Below are 22,227 nucleotides of genomic sequence, written 5' to 3'. Positions count from 1 at the left end.
TCTGAGCAACATTCATCCTAAAAGACTAAGTATTACATTTTCTAATGACGCTTTCTAGAAGCCTAAATTACGACGGTTAACTCGGTCAGTTATATTAATAGTCCTGTAAAACAGCATTCCCGGAATGTTAAATTCAAATACTAACTTAGTTAATGTTACAGCAACAATAGCTATTTTATAACGGATGCTTATTTTATGGGTAAAAATAATATTATATTTAAATCTCTTTCCTCAAGTGTTTCACTTCTGGTTGGCTTATTTTTACTAGTTAAACCTACCACACTAGGCATATCAAAAATCATCGTTGTCCCGGATGAGGATATTAGATCTAGTGTTCTGTGGAGAATAATTGTTGGACTGAGGATGTCTCTCTTAGCGCTTCAACGATTTTGGAAGCCTAAATGAACCCTCTCCTGTCCTACCTGGTAGAGGCTGGAAAATCCTTTCCTTCCAATGTGTCATGCAGAGGTAGTGTCCACTGTCCCTCCACACTTCCTTAGAGGCGCAGAAGACCTTATAGATTTATTTCCATTGAGATGTTTCCTTAGTTATTTGTCTTACTAACCTAAAAAGTGTACAACATAATAATTAAAGAAAATTATACTTATACGACGTCACCTTATAATCGATTTTGTAACATAGACTGGAGAAATATTTGAAGAATACATATTATAGAAGGGTTTTATGGTAAAACCGTTATTGCATAAATAATATGAATTAAAAACCCGTAGTAATATGGCAAACTCATCCCGATCAGCTCACACATAAGGCAAGCAATTCTCCTATTAAGTATCTTAGCACTTATATGGACAATTTCAAATATGATGGCAGAGAATTTGCTAAGCTTTATATAAGAGAGAATATTGTGCTGACTGCGTACTCACTAGAACTCTAGAACTGGTTGTATGAGGATCTCGGAAGTCGAGTTTATAGGAAATATATGAACAGTCAATTTTAAAATCATACACTTTTAAGACAAAAATGCCATTGTGAAATTCGTTTTTACAAACAAGAGTTTAAGAGGTTTTTAAGAGATTCTAAGGGGCCCTATTGATTCTAAGATTTCATCAATAATATTTCATATCTGTGAAAAAAAACCTTCTCATCAAATATTGACAAAAGTACTGTAGCTATTTCTCTAAATAAAACTAGTGGTGACTTAACAACACAGCAACTATACAATAGTGTGTATGTGGAATTGAGGGGTATACCATCTGCATGAAAGGTTGGAATTTTAATTGGGGTAGTTTTGTATCCATCACTATGAAGGAGCAAACTGCACGAATGGTCAGTTTGTATTGTCGTTACAGGCCGACAGCAAAACCACTTGCCTTTCCCGACCCGGCCCGGTGCGGCTCGCCAGAGTCGTTTACTCTGCTCCGAGCAACTCTGATCACCGAAGCTGCTTGGATCACGTATCATGGCTATTTGTTAAGCGGCAGTGCTTGTTAGCATAAATCAAAGGTTGATTACTCACCTCCTGTACACGTGAGTATGGTTTCTATCCTGCTTCTGAAATGATATCGTCAAACTAGAAACAGAATTCGAATTCAATCGATAATACCTTTTATATTTTTTAAATCAATAATTTGACTGTAGTATAAATATTGATTGTCTATCCATGTTAAAACTGTAATATTTACACTCACTATCCATTCCATTGCGTTGATTTGTTGTGCACGTAAATCAATAAAAATAATTATACTTAAAGTGGAGTAACTCAGATTCGAGGAGTTTTAGCACAGTTTTGTTGGAAATTAGATTAGGCTAAACAAACTAACTTGCGTTTAATCTCTAACTGGATTGATCACTGTTCATACAATGTTATTGCACTGCACAGTTTCTTGATAATCAACTGGTTTGGAATGAATGGAAATTTGAGACCTCGTGTTAAAAATACAAGTTTTGTGACAGAAATGTCTTAGACCCATGGCGTCATCATTAGTTACAAAGCAGCAGACGTTATAGAAAGTAAAGTCAATAAAATGTTCTGTTGATTTTTAAAATAGGATGTAATATTATTACATTTACTGCTGTAATTTTGAATTTAGATGGATCAACAAATAGAAGATACTCGGTAATACTCATAATGTAGCAAGATTAGTAATGACGAACATGCTGGTGTCAGATTACGTCACATTTAATTTACAGATTCTAGAAAGAATGAATTTGAATGAATGAATGAATTTGATCATTGAGAGTAATGAAATGTTGGCAAGAAGTGACTACTGATGGAGTCCACCAACCTCAAATTTGGTACAGTAAATGAGAACGAATTATTACAATGATTGCAACAATACGTGACAATACGTAACCTACAGACCAGAAATAATAACAAATTAGGAGCTATAATGTTGTTTTATTACATAAAATGATGCGACCTTAATGAGTGTGTAACTCTTTTACATTATTAATAAAGTTCATCGATCAATGAAAATTTGAAAAATGCAAGTATATTGCAGCAGAAAGCATAGAACTGGTAATCTTTCTGAGTGAGCAGAATTGCTACAACTGATCGGTCGGAAAATTTCGGCTTGTTCGGTTTCAGTTCCATTATTCAGTAAACGAATTTGGTTATTTCTATCACATTTTCTCACACTGTGAGAAGCAAGCACCAACATTTTAGGGCGATGCTGCTAACCACCAATATTTCTGCTACGACGTGGCTATACTCTGGAATATGCTGTCTTTTGGACGTGTTGTCTGCAAAACAAATAACTGAAATAAAATGTCTGTATATTTGTATGCGGTAACGACTGATGATGTCACTTTATATAAATAGATGTTGAGACCGATCAGTAAAATTTTCAACAGTGCAGGGCGTGGGTATAAAAGGCATTTAGATGCATCAGCTACCTCGGACTATTTTCATGCAGGCTGCTAGATATCCCATATTACGATTAGTAGAAAAATATCAAAGCAAATGTTGATCCTAAATTGCACATCGTAATCAATAATAATTTCATTCAGTTGTATTGTGCCTTTGTGTGTATGTAATGCCAGTGTGTATGACCAGATTGATTGTAAGTCGAATAACGCATGTGCTATATTACGTATATTGTATGCTGACCAGGAGCAACCTGCGAGCTTGCAATACTCATTCTATAAGTATTCAATAGGCATTCTACAGTCTTCCAGAGTATACAATTCCCACGCACTTTAGTATATCAAAATATTTCTTTATATTATTGGTACTATTAAAAAATATCCCACAGTAAGTTGATGTAAAACCAATTAAACATATAAACACTATTTATGATTTACAGTAATTAGCACATTGAGTGACAATTATACCGGGTCCCTCCCCCAATTAGGGTATTTTGGGGGTAAGTTCAACTTTTTTTAAATACGAACCCCTAGCAAGTGACACTTTATTTTAAAGGTATTAAAAAGAAGAAGAATGGCACAAACTAGAGGTCTCTAATACTACCCTATCACATTTGGTGGCTAATTAAAGTTTGAATTCATTTATAAACCCCCATTGATTGTGAGTAATTTTGTAAGGGAATTCAATGGTCAACATCTTAAAATCTCACCACTCTGATGAGATGCTCGAAATGACTAACATTGTACTTCTTGACAAAAATAAAGCCTGGATTCAAAACTGTGTCTCACATTTTGTAACATTTCAGGTGTGATGAGGTAGCAGGCATCTTCGATTTAAACAATCCCCAAAGTAAATTACTCCATATTTATTCACAAGAAATTTAATGGGTAGGGGGGGGGTAGTAACTAACATAATATAATGAGGTATAAATTAAGTAGATTGTTTCTAGCGTGCATATTTTAATTAAATAGGACGATTGCATTGTATGTTTTCATCTGTTTTTATGCACGTAAAAAGGATTTCGATTTCTGCTGACCATCATAATCAAAATGTTTATCTCATCTCATCTGGTCAGAATTCATTATAGCATCACATTCATATTCTTCTTCTAACAGAATGAAATATACCTTTCTCATTACATTTGACTAATTTAGAGTAAATGGTCGCCATGAACCATACATGAAGATCAGTTTAGGCAACACTTTTGATTCAGGATTATTAGAACTCGTCGAAATATTGTGTACAATGCTCTAGTAAGTACATCTCTTGTGGTAACTTAATCAGTTGTTTTAAACTGATTCCGGAATGGTCATGCCGTTTAAATTCACTAATTGATTCTACAGTACAGTTCAAAAATAATATGTCATTACTTATGAGAGAGTAATTATTAAATATTAAATTTACTTTGAATAACAAATGTAAAATAGAAGTAGAAGAGAAAACAATTAATTAGGTATTCCTAGCTCGGTAAAATCCAGAAACAACCGATGATGTGTTGTGATTAGTCAAATGTTTGGGATATAACACATTATTATAAGACTATAGTGTACAACTGAATGTGTCAGACACATGTGTCTGTAATATTAACAAATGGCAAAACCTAATCGGTTGTTTTTTAATGTGACGGAGGTAAGATAGCCTAATAAAACTGTCAATTAAATCGAGAGAGGCATATTCAATGAATTTTATTAAAACATCATACTAACTATACTTTTCATGTCATAAAATATTAATTCAATATCCTATTTCCATTATAATAAAAAAACTTTTGTATTTAGATCCAGTTCTTTTTTGAGGGATAAAGAAAGAGGACAAATAGGCCTTAAAAATTATTTTAGTACTAAATTTATTTTTCTGAATTATTATATTAAAATCTAACAGTTATGTTTACTATGATTCATAATTGAGAAACGTGACATTGACCCAATTTAAAAGTAATGAAAAGTGGTTTAGTTATATTTTAATAATTTGCTCATATTTTTGTGTTCGGTAAAGTTGTATATATTGTTATATATACAATTGTAATGCATTTTCAAAACTGTTACTTTTCCATTGTAAATCGTGCTGGAAAATTTGTATTCCTAGTTGTTACTAGGAATACAAATTTTCATTATTTTAAAACTTTAAAACTGTCTTTTTTTAAAACTTGAATATAGGAGTATTAACACATTATATTTATAATGCTTTATAACTATTAAAATTATGCACAAATTAAATGCTTGATTTAATTCAGCTAATTTTTATTGGCATGTAAAACCTACTTACAATGAGGGTTACAAATCTTTTGTAACAAATCATTCATTTGGAAATATACTCATATATATACTGTCTTATATTTTTTGCTATATTCTAATATAGAGTCATTACTAAGAAAAACTGTATTTTCTTTGCTCTGTTTACATGCCATTTCCCATTACAGATTTGATGTGTCACAGTTTGTAACACTGGTGCCGTTACGTGAACTTACCGTCTGACTGGTGATTTTTGTGTGGTTGAATAAAACATGGGGGAGGAGTGGGTCACTTTTGATCTTATTTAAAGCATTGCCAAACAGAGAAATAATAGATGGTGTAATGATCGGTCTGGGGCAGTAATGACGGAGAAGGCACTTGTTGGCCGGTCGAGGCGGGTTGTCGCATGCAATATGCAGACATAACCACCCCCGCAATCTCTTACATTTATTACCAACTTAGCTCTACATCTATACCGTTTTAAAAGAAGAAATATGACAGTAGCACTGGGATTCGGGTTTAAATACGAATCCATACTTTCAGAATTAAACTATTTTTCACTTTGTATCCTAGATTAATTATGTATGTGTATTTTTGGCGAGGAAGTTGAAAGCATATAAACTATCGAAAGAAAAATCACAAATCATACATTCTTCACGATGTAGACTGCAAGACTTCAAGCATGTTTGTTATAAGTGAGCTTTGTGTGCTGTGATGTTGGTTTTACGCTGCCATTAGTGAGCGGTGTGTGCTATGAAGTTGGTTTTCACCTGCCATTATGAGTGAGCGTTGTGTGCTATAAGGTTGGTTTTCACCTACCATTATGAGTGAGCGTTGTGTGCTATGATGTTGGTTTTACGTTGGCATTATGAGTGAGCGTTGTGTGCTATGATGTTGGTTTTACGCTGCCATTATGAGTGAACGGTGTGTGCCATGATGTTGGTTTTGACCTGCTACAACATGATACTCGTTATCGCTTTTATTATGAAACGCCATCACGAGAAGTAGCCTATACTGATTACGAGTACATATCAGATTGCTTTCATAATAAAAGCGATAACGCGTATCATGTTGTTAGTGATGTTGTATTCCGGAACAGACCCGTACTCCCCAATAATGCGATTTACATACGTTACGAATGTGCTTCTCCGTTCATCTTACAGTGTGCGAAGTACACGTAATTTCAGCACGAACACCAAGTCATGAGAGGTGAAGTATCGACCGAGCGTAACGAACGGTACGTGTGGCATTCTTCGAGCGCAGCAAGCGTAACCTGGCCTGTATCATTGTAGGGGCAGTATTGACGTATTTAGTAATAGAAATATAATTAGGAGAGTGTATCCGGTGGGCTAATGACTTCCGGTGTAAGGTGAGGCGTGTCAGGACACACATGTAGCCGTGGTGCCGCCATGCGCTGTTTACACCCAGCTACGAACACGCAAATACACGATGTGCACGCCCACGACTGCCGGCTCACCGGACTCAGTTTTCTGAGATCCGTGGGTTCACAAAGTTCTATATTTGTAACACACTCAGCTTCAACCCTACGCTAAGAACAGCTGGAAATAGAAGATCAGTACACTATTTGCTTCATATTTGCGACTTTCAGGCCGTTTCCATCGGTAACGATGGACCATTCCTTCACAAATTAATTTTGTCAATGGCTTGTTTTGAGATGCAAACCAGGTTTTGAATATTCACACATTGAATACTATATTTAATTTTGTTTTAGAATCAACACGGTTCACCTTTCAATATATGAGTAGTCAGGAGTGTTTAATGTACACTTTTTAAGCTCCTAAGTAACGAAGGGAGTTAAGAAGTAACCAGCACTTCCAGCACGTTCGCGGCAATAACCAACGAGGTCGATAACGCTCAATATTTCACGGATCTTCCAGCCTGTAGGATGTATGTGAGATTGAATAGTGCCGTGGACAAACTTCAACATATCAAGTACTTCCTTATCGAATTTTTAGATGGAAAATGTTTCCGTAACTTGGTTTTTTGAATGGGTTTCTCTACAAACTTCGTGTTATTGATTTAAATGTACAGTAGATATAATTAAATAAAGCTATAGATGAAAATTACTGAATTAGAGCAATTAGTTTTCCTTTCATAATACCTTTTACGTAGTTTACAATTCTTTTCAAATAAAAATTGAATCTTTCCCCAGATATTGGGAAATCTCAAGACACTACGAGTTATCTCATATTATCTAAAATAATGATTGAAACTTTGAAAAACCTCAGATGTTACATTAATTGATCGTTCAGAGATGCTCGATATGCTAACCCATGAACTAAATTCAGTTTAATATATGTTATACAAGAATAGTTTCAAAGCACAAACTGGTCTATATTATAATTAATTATTTTAATATATAGTTAAGCCCGCTACAACTGTTTTGACACAACTCGTGCATGGATATGAGTTTTTAAACCAAAAACAATTGCAGTGAATTTGTAAAAAATGTAAATACAATTGACAGATATAATCCATACAAATATAAAAATAAGGGAGTTCAGAAAGCTATGGTGGTGTTAATGAACTTTCCATAATATCGTAATTGTTAACTAACTTCACACATGCATGAAGCATTACATCTACAAAAAACGAAAGCTCTTGCTATCATTGTCTTTTCAGGCGCAAAATCAGCGTCAGATAAAATATTAGTCTTTTTTCGATTATGCATATATATATATATATATATATATATATATATATATATATATATATATATATTTATTGCATAACGCTACTATCCAAATCACGTGTAAGTTTTAACAGGAATTCTCAAAACAGAATTTAAAACAAATTTAACTTTCTCCAAATGTATTGTGGGGCAGCGAGGTTAGTGTCAAATGGAAATAATAATAGATATTTATATATTAACGGTATATATATATTTACGACTTATATACCCGTATCCTTATTTTTTCGACTGAAATAAGGATACGGATAAGTAATACGGATAAGGAGTACGGATAGTTTGTAATTTTGTAACTTTATACGTTTAAGAAATGTTATTCAATAAAATACACACACATAAAACATATCAAGTAACAAAATTTGTGTATTATCCTTATTTCAGTCGAAAAATGAGGATACCGGTATATAAGTTGTAAATAGGTTTGTAATTTTACGAAATGGACACAACAAATTTGTATTAAATTTAGGGTTTGAAATAAAATATCAATGCTTTAACTGAGGCAGAGAATGTGATATTTACGGGGGTCAATACAACCAACATTTACAGCACAGTGAAAATTATCAGCACTTTTTCCATTTGTTCGTTAACAAAATAGTATTCATTTCACCACCTTAACAAAGAATTCTTTGTTTATTATCATAACTGTGTGGATTAAACTGAGGTACTTACTTACCAAAACCCAATCTGATTATTTTTCGCTTACTTTATACAGTTGATTATATGAACCATTTGCATTTTTATCCTTGTATATGTATGGGGACATAATATTTCAGAAGACAAGTGTATTGCAGTTAGTTCATAGTTTATTAGTCCGTTTAACTTAAGTAAAAAAAGTATTCACGTGCAGGCTACATTGTAGGATGTTCAGGTGTTCATCATGGTAGGTACAAATCTCGTATATCAACTAATTGTTTAGTGGTAATTATTAACAAGATGATAATCAATATGTAAAGGTTTTTCAGGAATAAATATTTCTTTTTATCTTCATCTTCATGATACTGGTAGTGATTCAATAAGAAAGCAATAGTTTTATTTCGTGATATTTGGTATTTGTATGTGCAGATAAGTGTGTGTAATAAACGTTTACGGTAAAATTGATTACTTTAACTTATTTCAATAAATATGATATGATCACAAATGTTTAGGAATTCCCCAGGTTATACATGACAATTTTTAACTCTGTGAGTGAGATTATGAAGCCTTCGTCATGATTTTTATTTAATGTACTTAATAATAATTACTAAATGTACAGATGTGAGTTATCACAGTTTTGTTTTTGACGTACTTAAACATTTTTTAAGCACTAAAACCTCTCATCAAACAAGTACATTGGAAACAAACTTGTATTGATCTTATTAAAAACATTTTACATTTTCCATCTACCTTAGCAACGATTATTCAGACAACGATTTGTAAAACTTTTTACGCATTAATAGCTGTATTTTACAGCTTGACAAATCAAATTTAATTCCAGTTGATGTAAACGGAATTCTGTGTGATGTTGCTGTCCGTGTAATAAATGAACAAATGACTGTAAAGGTTGAGTGGACAAGTACTATACAGTAAGTTTATGTCGAGGAGGGATAGAAGGGGTAGATTGTGTCAAAATGGGCACCAGAGCAATATAAGGCGGACAGACCGTCTGTCCACTTGCCCATGTCCTGACCCTCCCCCTAGGACCAGTACGACGTACGCCGCGCCGCGCCTGCACAATCAATATTGGTCACCCCCAGATCCTTGCGGATATATCCTTGTATCCATCCTTTACACTAATACAATCATTCCACTGATTTCTTCTATTTTCACGCTATTTGACACAAATTAGCTTTTTCAGTTGCACTTTTCACATCAATACCCATGCAACTTTCACTGTACTTTTCATCTGTGTTGTTTATTGTTTGGAATTGAACTGTACAAATAATTTAATAGCTTGTACAGTTTTACAGTATCTAACGTATGTGACAGAGTTAACTGTTCAGACTCTTGAAAGTTTGACGCTTAAAAGCATAATTTACCAGTGTATTTTGTAATATCTGAAATAAGTAATACTTCTATCACAAACATATTACATAGTTCGTGAAAATACATAGAGTAATCAACATCTTTTTTTCATTTAGATAGTGGGCTATTTCCCCGTCATAGATATTTCTTCCAACTACAAGTTTTAATAGCACGTAACAAAATAACACAGTGATACATCAATAAATTTTAACACCACGAACCGCTCGAGGTAAAATGAAATTACCGTAATCCGCATGTATTATTCTTAATTTCAACTATAAAAATATCTGTTTAACACCAACTACGGTACCGTTTTTAAATTTCTAATAAGGCAGTATTTTTATTCCTTCTGGGGTAAATTCAAAACCCTTACTTAAATAGACATGTAAGAATGTAAAAATAAGAAGCCAGGTATTTTTTTGTAATTCCCGTTGTTAGTGTATGACTATGTTGCTGGCTGTGATAGGTGTAACAGTACATTTAGCACCCTGCTATAGCCACGGGATAGGATAGGGTGAGAAGCACGCAAGGAGACGTGACGCGCGATGCTACAGCCCCCAGCCCCGCGCTCCCGCCACGCCAACACACCGAGCGCCCCTGTCTCTACCACATAACTCAGTTGACAACACATAATGATACACGGCGAAAACATCATTTACACGTATAATATAATGGCTTACTTCCATTAGCGATTGGCGATTCTCAATGTCCGAATAAAAATAGTAAAAGTTAAAGCTGAACCTTAAGAAAAAATACTTCATTCAGTTATGAAATTTAAAGAGTTACATTATCAATTTTAAAATTCCTGTCATATGAATTTAATGTGAAATTTGCTTTATTGTTGTATTAAATAAAGTTTTCGTAAAATTCGTCTTAATTACTATCACCTAAAGTGAATTCTTCTTTCAAAAGCATATTATTTGTTTTTAAATATTATTTTCTAAATCATATTTTACTCGTGTTTTTGTATTGTATAACCTATATAAGCAGGACAGTTTTATGACAGCTTGTCACTATATACATAATTTCATTAATGTATAAATTCATATAATTATAAATATACTTCTTAACTGAAGAGAATCTAAGACAGATAAAGTGTCTATAAGATAAAAGTAAACACATAAATTATTTGTTTATTAACTAACAACGGAACGAACAATTTTAACACAAAGAAACTATACAATAGAAAATGTATAGCATTTAAGTAATGCCACAAGCTTACCTCTCTAGTAATCTAACAAAATTTGGAGCAAGTAATCTGCTCCAAATATCGGTAATCTGCTCGGTATCGGTTAATACCAATACCGTCTTGTTGAGTTCTGCAAATATTGAAATCAGGTGGAATTATGGTATCAATTAAAGTATCTCGGAAAGATTACTTAAACGAACGATGATCCCTGAAGGAATGAACGTTTCATGTCTGTGAGGATATTATGAAACTCCGGGGATCCGTGCTTGTTTTGATTAGGGAATATATAATATGACTGTTTTGAGAGCAATGCTACCAGATAGTTTCAAATACACAGGGTTATAGTTTCATATTTGTCAACGATAAAGTATATATCAAAAAGAAAATGGGAATTGCTTATTTCTATTAACGAAACCTCTATCATTGAGAAAACGAGAATATCAAAAAAGTTCAATACTTCAATCTCACAAAAATATGGTGTGTTCATATTTGCTTGAATTAATTCCAGAATGTGTGGATTGCAGTGGGAAGAATGGGGTTTTCTGTGAAAATAAAAGTTTAGTATATTAGATTTTTTTAGAGAATCTTTACCACGAGCTTTTATCACCCACGTGTCATTTAGACTAAGATGGTAATTAATATTGTATAGAAAATCACACAGATAATGAAAATCTGTAGACTGTCTCTAATGTGTGGCTAGGTCGGGCAGATTTTGATTGGTGGGACTTTTTGTTTTCTTGATTACACATTATGCAACTCTAATTTTGAGGTTTTGGATAATTATAGGCTGGATACACTGGATACAAAGTAGTGTATTGGAAACACCAAACATTTTGGTGTTATATAATATCCTATATCAATCCGATATATTTACCAAATATGGCCTCCAAGGGGTATAATGTGACAAGAAATACCATCTTGTTGAGTTCTGCAAGTATTGAAATCAGGTGACCAAAAAGAGCAGTAGGGTGAGTTTTGTTTCCTACACATCTGTTCTAGTTCTAGGCTCCCTACACGCTGTCATGCCCTCGCTTGTGTATAGGCAATATGATTGGAAGTGCGTAAGACTACTGAAGCGTTAGATGAGCCACGTGTAAAATGTTCAAATCTGGAATGCGGAATATTGAAAGATGGCACCTAAACAAACTTTAAAGTAATGGCATCAGGTTGAATACGTAGTTGTACAAGTGATATGGGATGAGCGTACACAAGAATTTATTTAAAGATATGTGTAAAAATAATCAACAGGGCGAAGTAATGGAGCTGCTTACTAAGAAATGTCCGAAACAAATAGAAAGGAGATTCTGGATAAATGAAGAAAGAGAAAAGAGGTAAGAATTTATCAGTCGCCCGCCCTGAAGTCATACCTAGAGCAATTCCAGAGATGCCTGAAAGGAAATATAAAGGTGGGGTTTAGCCGGTAGGAGTCCGGCGTAGCCAGGGGTATGTGCGCCTGGACATCCATCATGGATTTCCCTTCTTGTTCCTGACTGAATAAAAAACTACGGGGACACGGGCAACTAACCGTCGGCCTCCGTGTGCTGAATAACTGCTTGATAGATGCGGGCCTATTGAAGTAGTTCTTATAAACACTATCACCTTTCAACATCCTCATGCTGTGCCGGTATCTTTCAGTACAGATACCTACCACACTAATCTAGGAGGTAGGAGATTTTCAATTGGATTTGATTCTGAAGTCAATATTTTACATTATAGTTTTTCGTAATCAATAAATGCTTACAATATTATTAATTACCTACCTATGCATCAGGCCCAGTTATCCTAACTTTTCTATGCACTTCCAAATCAAAATGTATTTGTATTTCAGGGAAATTTTTCTAGTAAAGGTTGCAGGGCGATGCAATAATTTCACACCTACAACTATTTATTGTCTGCAAAGTTTAGAGTACATTTCTTTGTGTATTTTAGCGTCAGCTAACTATGTACAGACCCTTAGAGCCTACCAACTATCAGTATATTTATCTAGTTGTCTGACAGTGATATAACTACCTATTGTACGTTCGGTTTTAAGTATGTCAAGCTAGGATACATATTACCTACGAAAATTGTCGTATCATATGTTGAATCCATACAATACCCACCCATTTTGAGCTCCACCAATACCAGCGTGGCACACCTGACTTCTTTCTTATGAAAAATATCTCTCTCTATTTCAAGAAAAACCCGATCATGTGCCTATGCAGTGCAAACTGGCTCTCGGCTCCTGGACTTTATTGTTTATTACTGTGTGAAATTGTATTGCTTTTTAAACTAATTAAGAGGACTTTTCTTCGAATAACACTGTATAGTTGTTTAAAACCTAATTAGGGCAAATATTTCCACCTTTCAACAGTTTTTAATTATAAATTTAAGAATAAATGAGGTGTTACAAAATGTGTATCAAATAATGAATAAGGACATACATAAATTTTATACACAACAAAAATAGAGTTTTTTCATACATAATTATTGACAATTTTTGTTTTGATATTATTTTGGGAATGGTACGAATAAAAGAATTCCATATTAAAGAAAAAATGTACATGTGTAGTTCATTGAAAGTTATTTATACTAAGGTTCCCAGTAATAATATGCCACTAGTGTGAACTTTTGTTCTAAATTTTATTCATTTCGTTATGTTATTTTATGTTATTAGTAGTAGTATAATCATTCATCATTCAAATATGATTGTTTATAATATTAATACTCTATTATAAAAATAAGAATATAATTTTTAATAAGTATACTCGTTTTTAATATTGCGATGGAGAGTATATTTGAACTTCCAAGACAGTACGGAATATAGTCTTATTTATTTTATTTTATTAAATACAATAATTTAACAATCAATACCTTGAATTCTTCTTTCATCAAATCCTCTAAATGTACAATATCTCAAATTGATGCCTCAGAATTTTTACACACTACATGTTTTAACGCCAGAAGAAACCTAGAAGGTTTTAGAGTTGGGATTTTGGTATTTGTCAGTAAAAAAAACTCTTAAATTTAAAGCCAATATCGGCATGTATCACAGCATGAGTCTGAAACGTGTCCTCAAAAGAAGAGATTTAAGAGGGTATATTAAACACACTACAACCCCTATTTTTGAAGTAATTAGTATTAAATTATGTATTTTCATCTATAACAAAATAAGAACTATAGTGCTTAGCATTTCCTCGATAACTCCTATTATATCTCTCGTGTATGTCACTGATGTTGAAGATCTTTAGCTATTTCACCGAACACCTCCATGTCCTAAATAATGTCCCTTTCTGCAGTACTCTTCAGCATGATCAATGTGGTACACTAAATTCAGCAGAGTAGAGTTGTTGTTCATTATTCAAGTTGATAAATAAATCAAAACATTTTTCTTGAACATTTAATAATATCAGTAAACCCTCACAGTGTTGCTCTAACTTTTCTAACTTTCTCTAACTTGTTCCAATTCGGGGATGTAGAGGATTGACTAATCTGCTCGATTTAAGCTGTGTCAGCACCCTTAAAAAAGACAGGTTCTAACATTAGAAACCTAGAAATCTATTTTATTGAATGTATTTGATCATAGATACTATTTTATGTAGGCTACGTCTCACTCACATAACAATTGATAATTAGTTATTATAATTCATAACTAATCGGTTGTTAAAAATCAACGAAATTAGACAATGTTATTATTTAATTGGATCTTAATTTTTAAATAATTATTATGTTATTTATGTTCACATTTTCTTAACCTGTATGTAGTTATATACCTATATCGAGACTCCACAGCAGACTTATTGTGTACATAGTGTCGTCATTAAAGATTGAAAAAGGTTCAATAAAAATTGATGTTTTAGTTTTTTGTATCATTTCAGGCAGCCAGCAAAAATAGTCAAAACGCAGTTAATTACTACACTATTTAAAATAAACTTAAAATGTAACACTAAACTAGTGTATTAATCGTGTTCCAACTGTCACTAGTTTGTTGATAGTCTGAAGGGATAACAGGATTTCGAACATTTACTATCGTTATTTTTTGCTTCGGTCAGTTAATCGAAATTTGTAGATGTATGATTGATTAAACTTATCTATTAGGTTACGTGAAGAAGAGGTTTCCAATCCTCTAAACTTCTATTTTAGTAACATATAACGAAGCAGATGTCTGAGATTATTCGTCATCCACCGTCAATAGTAAATCGTAACCCAAGAAAAATACACATACTTAGGAGTAATATGTTTATAATCAGTTAATACATACGATTGCTGAGACAAAATACATACATGTTCTGGGTGCTTGTGTCGGAAAGTGATTTGCAATTTAGCGTTCACATTTATTATATTTTTTCTGAAGCAACGTTTTAGTTTTCTCTGCATTCAAAAGAAGCTTTTGTTTTAATGATATTTACAATATTCGGTTTTTGTATTTATTTTAGTAGTTTCACTGTTATTGATCGATTTATTGCCTATCTCAGATACTGATGTTCGCTAAATCGGAAAAGAAGATTTTAATTAAGGTTTGATAAACTAAGTTATATCAGTGGCATACATTTCTCTCAAATTAAATATTGTGTACTTGCCGACTCTCTTCTATACCGTATCCGGATAGAACTGTAAGAGCTGAATCTACTACTATATCACAAGTACATTTTTATACCAGCCTTAGAAACACTTAATATATTGTTCAAAATTCATTTTTATTAGTATTTACCGATTTGCATTTCAGTGGCAATGCTGTCATAGAGCGCAAAACACATAGCAATGAAAATTAAACAAGGAAGAACAATAATGAATAAATAAACTCACATTATTTGTGAATTTTGTTATAACGTTAAAATTGTAGTTATTGTTTAGCTTGAAGAAATAATTTAAATACAGACGCATGATGCTACTAAACAATTTGAATCAAGCATTTCGAGTCCACTGACAGTTTGATAAATAAAATGTTTGTAATTAAATATACTGTAGTTATATTGTTTCATAAAATTAATCTTTGGTCTATTTATTGAACCAAGCAATAAATAATATAAATCTGTTTTGGCTTTATCAGTTTAAGATGCAAAATTGACAATCAAAACAAAAGTCACTCTTAAGATAAAACTTGTAGCTCTAAAACCTATCAAGACTAACATGTAGCTCACATTTTAAAATAAAATAAAATGAAATCAATGATAAAACAGTAATAAAATTATACCTGTAATAATTAACAAATGTGGCTGATGGCGTATGTTGTTAATACTAGCTCTTACCAATTTTACATAGAAGGAAAAGGGTAGTAAAATTCATTATTAGAGTATACGATGTACTGATTAAAATCATATGTAAAGAATACATTTTAGAAATAATGTAACATTTTATTTATTACTGTGCATGTAAGGTTGAATAAATATTTATAGACAGTGTATTGTTTTAGAAAACCTCTAAAGAAAGTACAAATTGCTAGACATGTCTAATTTGATCTTCTAAAAATAGTGTTCTTTATTAATTAAATATATATATACAAGATTAATTATAAATTGTATATATATATATACAATTATATATTAATTATATATATTATATATATATATATATATATATATATATATATATATATATATATATTACAAGATTCCTCTTATATTTTCAGGTAAGAGGAACACTAAACGTATGAATATCATATCTGTCAGCCATCTAAAGAACGTCTTTAGTTGTAAATTGGGAAGACTTCATAAACACGAGACATCTGGTCTAACTTTATTGCACACAAACATAAGATGTAAAGATTCACTAGGCCTAGTTTGGAAATAATTAAATAACTCGGAACTTATTTTTCTGAACCACACATATTGTTTGTCATTATTTGTAAGCTCACATGGGAGCAAAGTTGTTACCTTGTGCAGAACTTTTGTTATCTTTTAAACGCTTCTGAAATAGCTTATTTATACCGAAGTTCCAAGGCGTATGTGTTTAAACACTGAGTTGCACTCTATTTGCACACTTTTTATGATAAAAATCGGTAGATTTGTAGCAATGGCCGCTATTGTCTGGTGGGTTCTCACTGTCATAACCCAGTCAAGCCGGAACGAGCGTGGTTCCTTCTTGGATCGGTGACCGCTGAGCGATCCTGTCCTTGTAGACGGTCCGCTTGCTCGGCCACTGAACGATGTTCTCCAGGAGACTACTTAGCCCTGGCTGGCTCTTCCTGGTGAAATAAGGTCTCTTTTATATTTTAACTGTTATATGAGGAATTGTTTATATTATTATTTGTCCTAAGGATGTTATGAATGATGTAATAAATACATCTATACGAATAAAAAATTGTAGAGTCGAAGGCTCACTTAACAATGCTTACTTAAATTAATTTGTTTGATAGTGAAATACTGCTTAGTTGATAATTAAAAGTGATACTTACTGGCAGCTTCTATCGTGTACCATCCATGAATAGTTTACAAAAACAGACATATCCCCTTAATTCAGTTTTATTATGATAATTTCACGTTACTTTACTGCAATTCTACACTAAACACTAAACACTTATATATATATATATATATATATATATATATATATATATATATATATATATATATAGAGAGAGAGAGAGAGAGAGAGAGAGAGAGATTTTTGACTATGTATAACCGGACAGTTTACTTTACATATTTTTAATATAATAGCATTGTGTTGCTTGAATTTATTTTAATTGAAAATTTAATTCAATACGAATGTAAGTATATAAAGATTAACGTTTAACTGTTACAAAGCCATTAAACTATAGTAAAGTAAAATTTTATTTTATTTCCCTTTTTTACATTACGTTAAATTAAACATATGTTTCTACCTTCATATATACTCATATAAAGAGCCGAAATCCGGTTACTAAAATGTCTTGTATTCAAAGAAATAGATTATTGTTAACATTATATCATCTAGTCTCGGTAGTTACCGAGTTATTATAAAGTTGGAAGTTATTACTATACGAAAATACTAGCCTATTATATTTGTCATATTGAAAAGATTAAACCTTTAATTTGGCATTTCATTCAGAATTCATTTAATATTCTTTTTTCTTTTATAATTAGAGAAATAAATAAATCTTTATCACTTTAAAATTAATTATTGTATTCTCTGTTTCACATAGAATTATATTTAATTTTATACTACATTTAAAATGTGTATTTATGATATTTCAACTCTTTAAAATATAATAGGGATATCTTTTTCTTTAGCAAACCTGCAACTTTTTTATTTACTTTTGACTTTTATAAATTCTAAAACAATGTTTTAAAATTTTTATGTTTTAATTTCAACCACACGAAGTTGTCGATTTATTAGTTGTAAAGTTAAACTCTTTGGGCTCATTTATCAAGTCAGACATATTATAATTCTCTAAAAAAGATCACAACTATATTACGAGTTGATTATGAGTATTATATATTGATATATAATCTACTTAGTTATAAATTTGTTACGTGAAGAATTATGAATGCTTGATTGATTAGGAACGTGCATGTTGGTACTTTTGTTCTTGTGTTGAAAAAAAAAATACCACAATGTATATTAAACCAAATTACATTATACGGCGTTAATGTTACAACTGGTGACATGTTATTGGAGTTGGATATGATTGATTCTTTTATACCAATGAAATACTTTTAGGATATGAATATTTTTATACAACCATGCGACTTAACCTAATCACAGTTGAATTTAACTAAGTGTTTTTATTTTTTTATTATTTTTACACAGGTATGTAATAAGTACTAAATTATCAGCTAGCTATTGATTTTAAGACAGTAATATGCTGCCACTGTGTTTATAAAATCGTAACAGAACACTGGATGAGTCTAATCTAACTACCCCTGTATATAATGTGGATAGAGAGATCACATACTTTTGATAAAATATGGCTGTCATATATAGGAATAAATTGTTTCGGTTGAGGTTGAGACGTCATTAAACAAGTGTTAAATGGTGGGAGCTGGCACGCTAGCCTATGTGCCCTAATGGCAGATTGGAAGGGGGCACCCCCGCCAGCGCCCTAGCCCCTAGTCTCGAACCTAGGAGGGTGCCGACCCACCAGTCGCCTCACAGTCCAGTACTTACCCTCAGATAAACTCTCGTTTGTTCTTATATAACTTGCAGTTATGTGCAACATTCGGCCACACTTCAGACTTAAATGTTTATGCCATTATTTATTGGTGTGAAACCCACTAGTATAATATTCTCAATCTCATGATAGATCTAAAGTTGTGTTATAGAATTTTTGTATTGTTTGGTATTCACATTGAACATATACGTGGTTGATCCGATGATGCATTCGTCGAAAAAGAATGGACTTACAAAAACAAAACCTTTACTGTATTGATTGTATTCTTTGTTTTGTGGTTTTCTTGAGAATGTTCCCTGTAGGCTAAGAAGACCACGTACAATATATTGTATATATATATATATACATTTTAAGCATGTCTTAATCGTTTATGTTTTAATTTTTCCACAAGTCTTCGTAATGTAGAGAAATTTACTCCGTAAGCGGTTAAAAGCAAATTTTGTTTTACATGTATGCGACAATAATTCTTCTTATAGCACTATATGTATGATTTACTACAATACTAAAGTATTCTGATTACTCAACAAGGTCCTTAAAAAAGGCTGCCTCTATAAACTTCTGAAGTTGAAAAGATGCATACTTTGATTTAGGCAAAGTACATATTTTGCAAATAAATTAAAGCTTTGTTATCAATATATCAATAAATAACTCAAATATCGAAATTTCCTTAAATTCTCTTCGTGTGTAGTTTATTAAACTATTTAATTTCATTTCATATGTATAAAGACCTCGTTGATCTTGAGTATTTTACAAAATGTATTTGGGTACACAATAGTAATATATTTAAAAATATTCTAGTCAGGAAATGGAGAGGAAGATAGTGTTTGAAGGACTGGACTATAGTTTATATTAGTTACAAAACAATTAATTTGACGATTTTCTTACTTTCCTTCTACATTTATTTTCAAATAAAAAGTACATTAGCGCATTAAGTTTTTACACTATCAATTATCTAAATAATTATATAATACATTAGTAATATTAAATTTAAAAGTAAATTTATTTACTTCATAGTATGCAAAAGACATATAATATTTATAAAGGGGGTTATTAAAATACGTCCTTAAAAATTTATTCATTTACGGTACGTTTATGGCCATTGTGGCTTGCTTGGTTATGTATTTTAAGATTATTCATACAGAAATAGATTGTTAATTGCAAGTATATTTATTTGTAAAATTAAAAAAAGATATTTCCTAAATCTCTGAATGTAGACTGCGCAAATTATCGAACACAATGCATCATTTCAAGAATGAATTTAAAAGTGGTGTGAAATATGCCGGCTAAAAGTATATTGTGTAAAACATGTAGTTTCCGCTAGACATCATTTGTTTAGTAAATAAACATAATGTTCATGACAAGTGTTTGGTGATGTTTGTTTATCACGATGGAATTAGTTGTTATTTAATCAATTCTGTTTGTGTTCAGTTGTTTGTATGAAGTACAGCCTATTGATTCAGATCACCCTACCTATGGCTCTCTGTTGGTTTATATTGTACCTACAAAAATGAAACTGTAGGGTATAAATTAATCCAGGTGTGTATTTAATTCTAGCCACATCCCCATAAGTGTGAGTGACTTCCATTCCAAACCCTGCAGCTCTGTCTAATAAATGGTTTTCTAAATTGATGACCGGATGGAATAATTATTTCAACGTATAATATATTTATCTAATACATTGTAAGCCACCACAAATAAATTTCTCATTAATTTGCAATGGATATATTTTGACCATACATTCGTGAATGAAACCCACAAAAATATCCAATAGACACATAAGTATTAAGTAAATGGTCAATGTAGATATAATATATTAGTGTAAACAGTAATGTTTCAACAGATGTTTACGTTGATTGTAATGGAGCAACAGTTGGTTTGTCCTTCTATTTACCATATAAATTATTTTATACAATAAATAGCCTAAATATACAAATATAAACATGTACATACTAAAAAGTTTAATTTAGTAAGGACAGAAAGAAATAATATTATATTGAAAAAATATTAGCACTATAGCCTATTACAAATGTTGTACATATATTAAAGGTTTTAGCATATTATATAAAAAAATACGGATGCATTTTACCTGCAAGTCCATATAAATTGATATAGAAGGGCTTATGCACTAAGACACTATCCCTCTAAAGAGCATATGACTCAAGCCGATTCCGTGTGCCGGTCAAAATCCGTTTTAAGAAATGATGTTAGACCCCATTTTATATAAATTATTTATATATTTTTTAAAGTTTAGAGAAGGTGACAATGACCATTATATTCATTTCATTGTCAGGTTTCAATGTATTTTTTATTTTTATTTTTTATTCGAATTGAACAAATGAATAGGTATGCATGGGCCAAAATAGAGTTTGCCTCTGTGTTTTTAAGTGGCTTTTGTTACGCATTGTTTTAAATATCCCCTCTATACACATAGTTTATAACCGGCATAGATTATCTGTTGATAATTTACATATAAATTTATTCAGAAAATTGTAATTATTAATCGGAGTAAATATAAACAGAGACAATTGTACATTGAAGAGGGAGTATTAATACATAAAAAGTACTAAATTTTTAACAAAGCAGACATAGACTACAATGAAATAAAAACTATGTGTTAATGGGCTAAGCAGTTTATCAAATTATTTTCTCCGTTCTCATTATTAGATTCAAGTAAATTGGAATAGTATAATTAATTGTTAAACAGTTATTCGTTTTGTAATTGTATTTTTATGACCGACTGACGTTTTTCACGGTTTTTAATTCAAACCTTGTTCTCTTGCAGTTGTGTCATAGATCAATTAAAAAATGTTTTGAAATATTTTTATAACTCAACAAAATTGTTATATTCAAAGAATATTTATATTGTCATTTGATAAACCAGTATTGGTGTTAATTTGTAGATTTTGGAATGTACTTTAAAATTTTGTAAGAGTGTACAAATTTGGTGCCACCCAAATCACAAAAGATCTGACTTATAGATACGGTGGGATATTCGACACCTAAGGCAGGCGCAGTGTGAGGTGCTAACAGGCTGGCTGCGTTAAAACGGATTAAATATTGAAAATAATCACAGATGCGACTAATAGAATAAATGTAAGCGTTACCTCGGTGTGCATAATCCCATGATTATCTGGGGTTTTTTTAATATCACGGATGTGGCGGTGGTCAGCGAGTTGACAGCGGGTTGCACGTCCCGCCCTC

At 31.9% G+C, this 22,227-nt stretch overlaps 1 long non-coding RNA gene across 1 annotated transcript; it reads right to left on the bottom strand.

Annotated features, from left to right (window-relative positions):
* Positions 1-16,661: 16,661 nt before the first annotated feature.
* Positions 16,662-22,213, bottom strand: LOC124368518. The gene is made up of 2 exons (XR_006922958.1): positions 22,131-22,213; positions 16,662-17,121 (listed from the first exon to the last, which is right to left on the bottom strand). It is a non-coding gene; the product is annotated as an uncharacterized LOC124368518 (long non-coding RNA).
* Positions 22,214-22,227: the final 14 nt, after the last annotated feature.

Source organism: Homalodisca vitripennis, chromosome X (genome assembly GCF_021130785.1).
Source record: "Homalodisca vitripennis isolate AUS2020 chromosome X, UT_GWSS_2.1, whole genome shotgun sequence".
Taxonomy (NCBI): domain Eukaryota; kingdom Metazoa; phylum Arthropoda; class Insecta; order Hemiptera; family Cicadellidae; genus Homalodisca; species Homalodisca vitripennis.
This window is presented reverse-complemented; position numbering and strand designations above follow the sequence as displayed.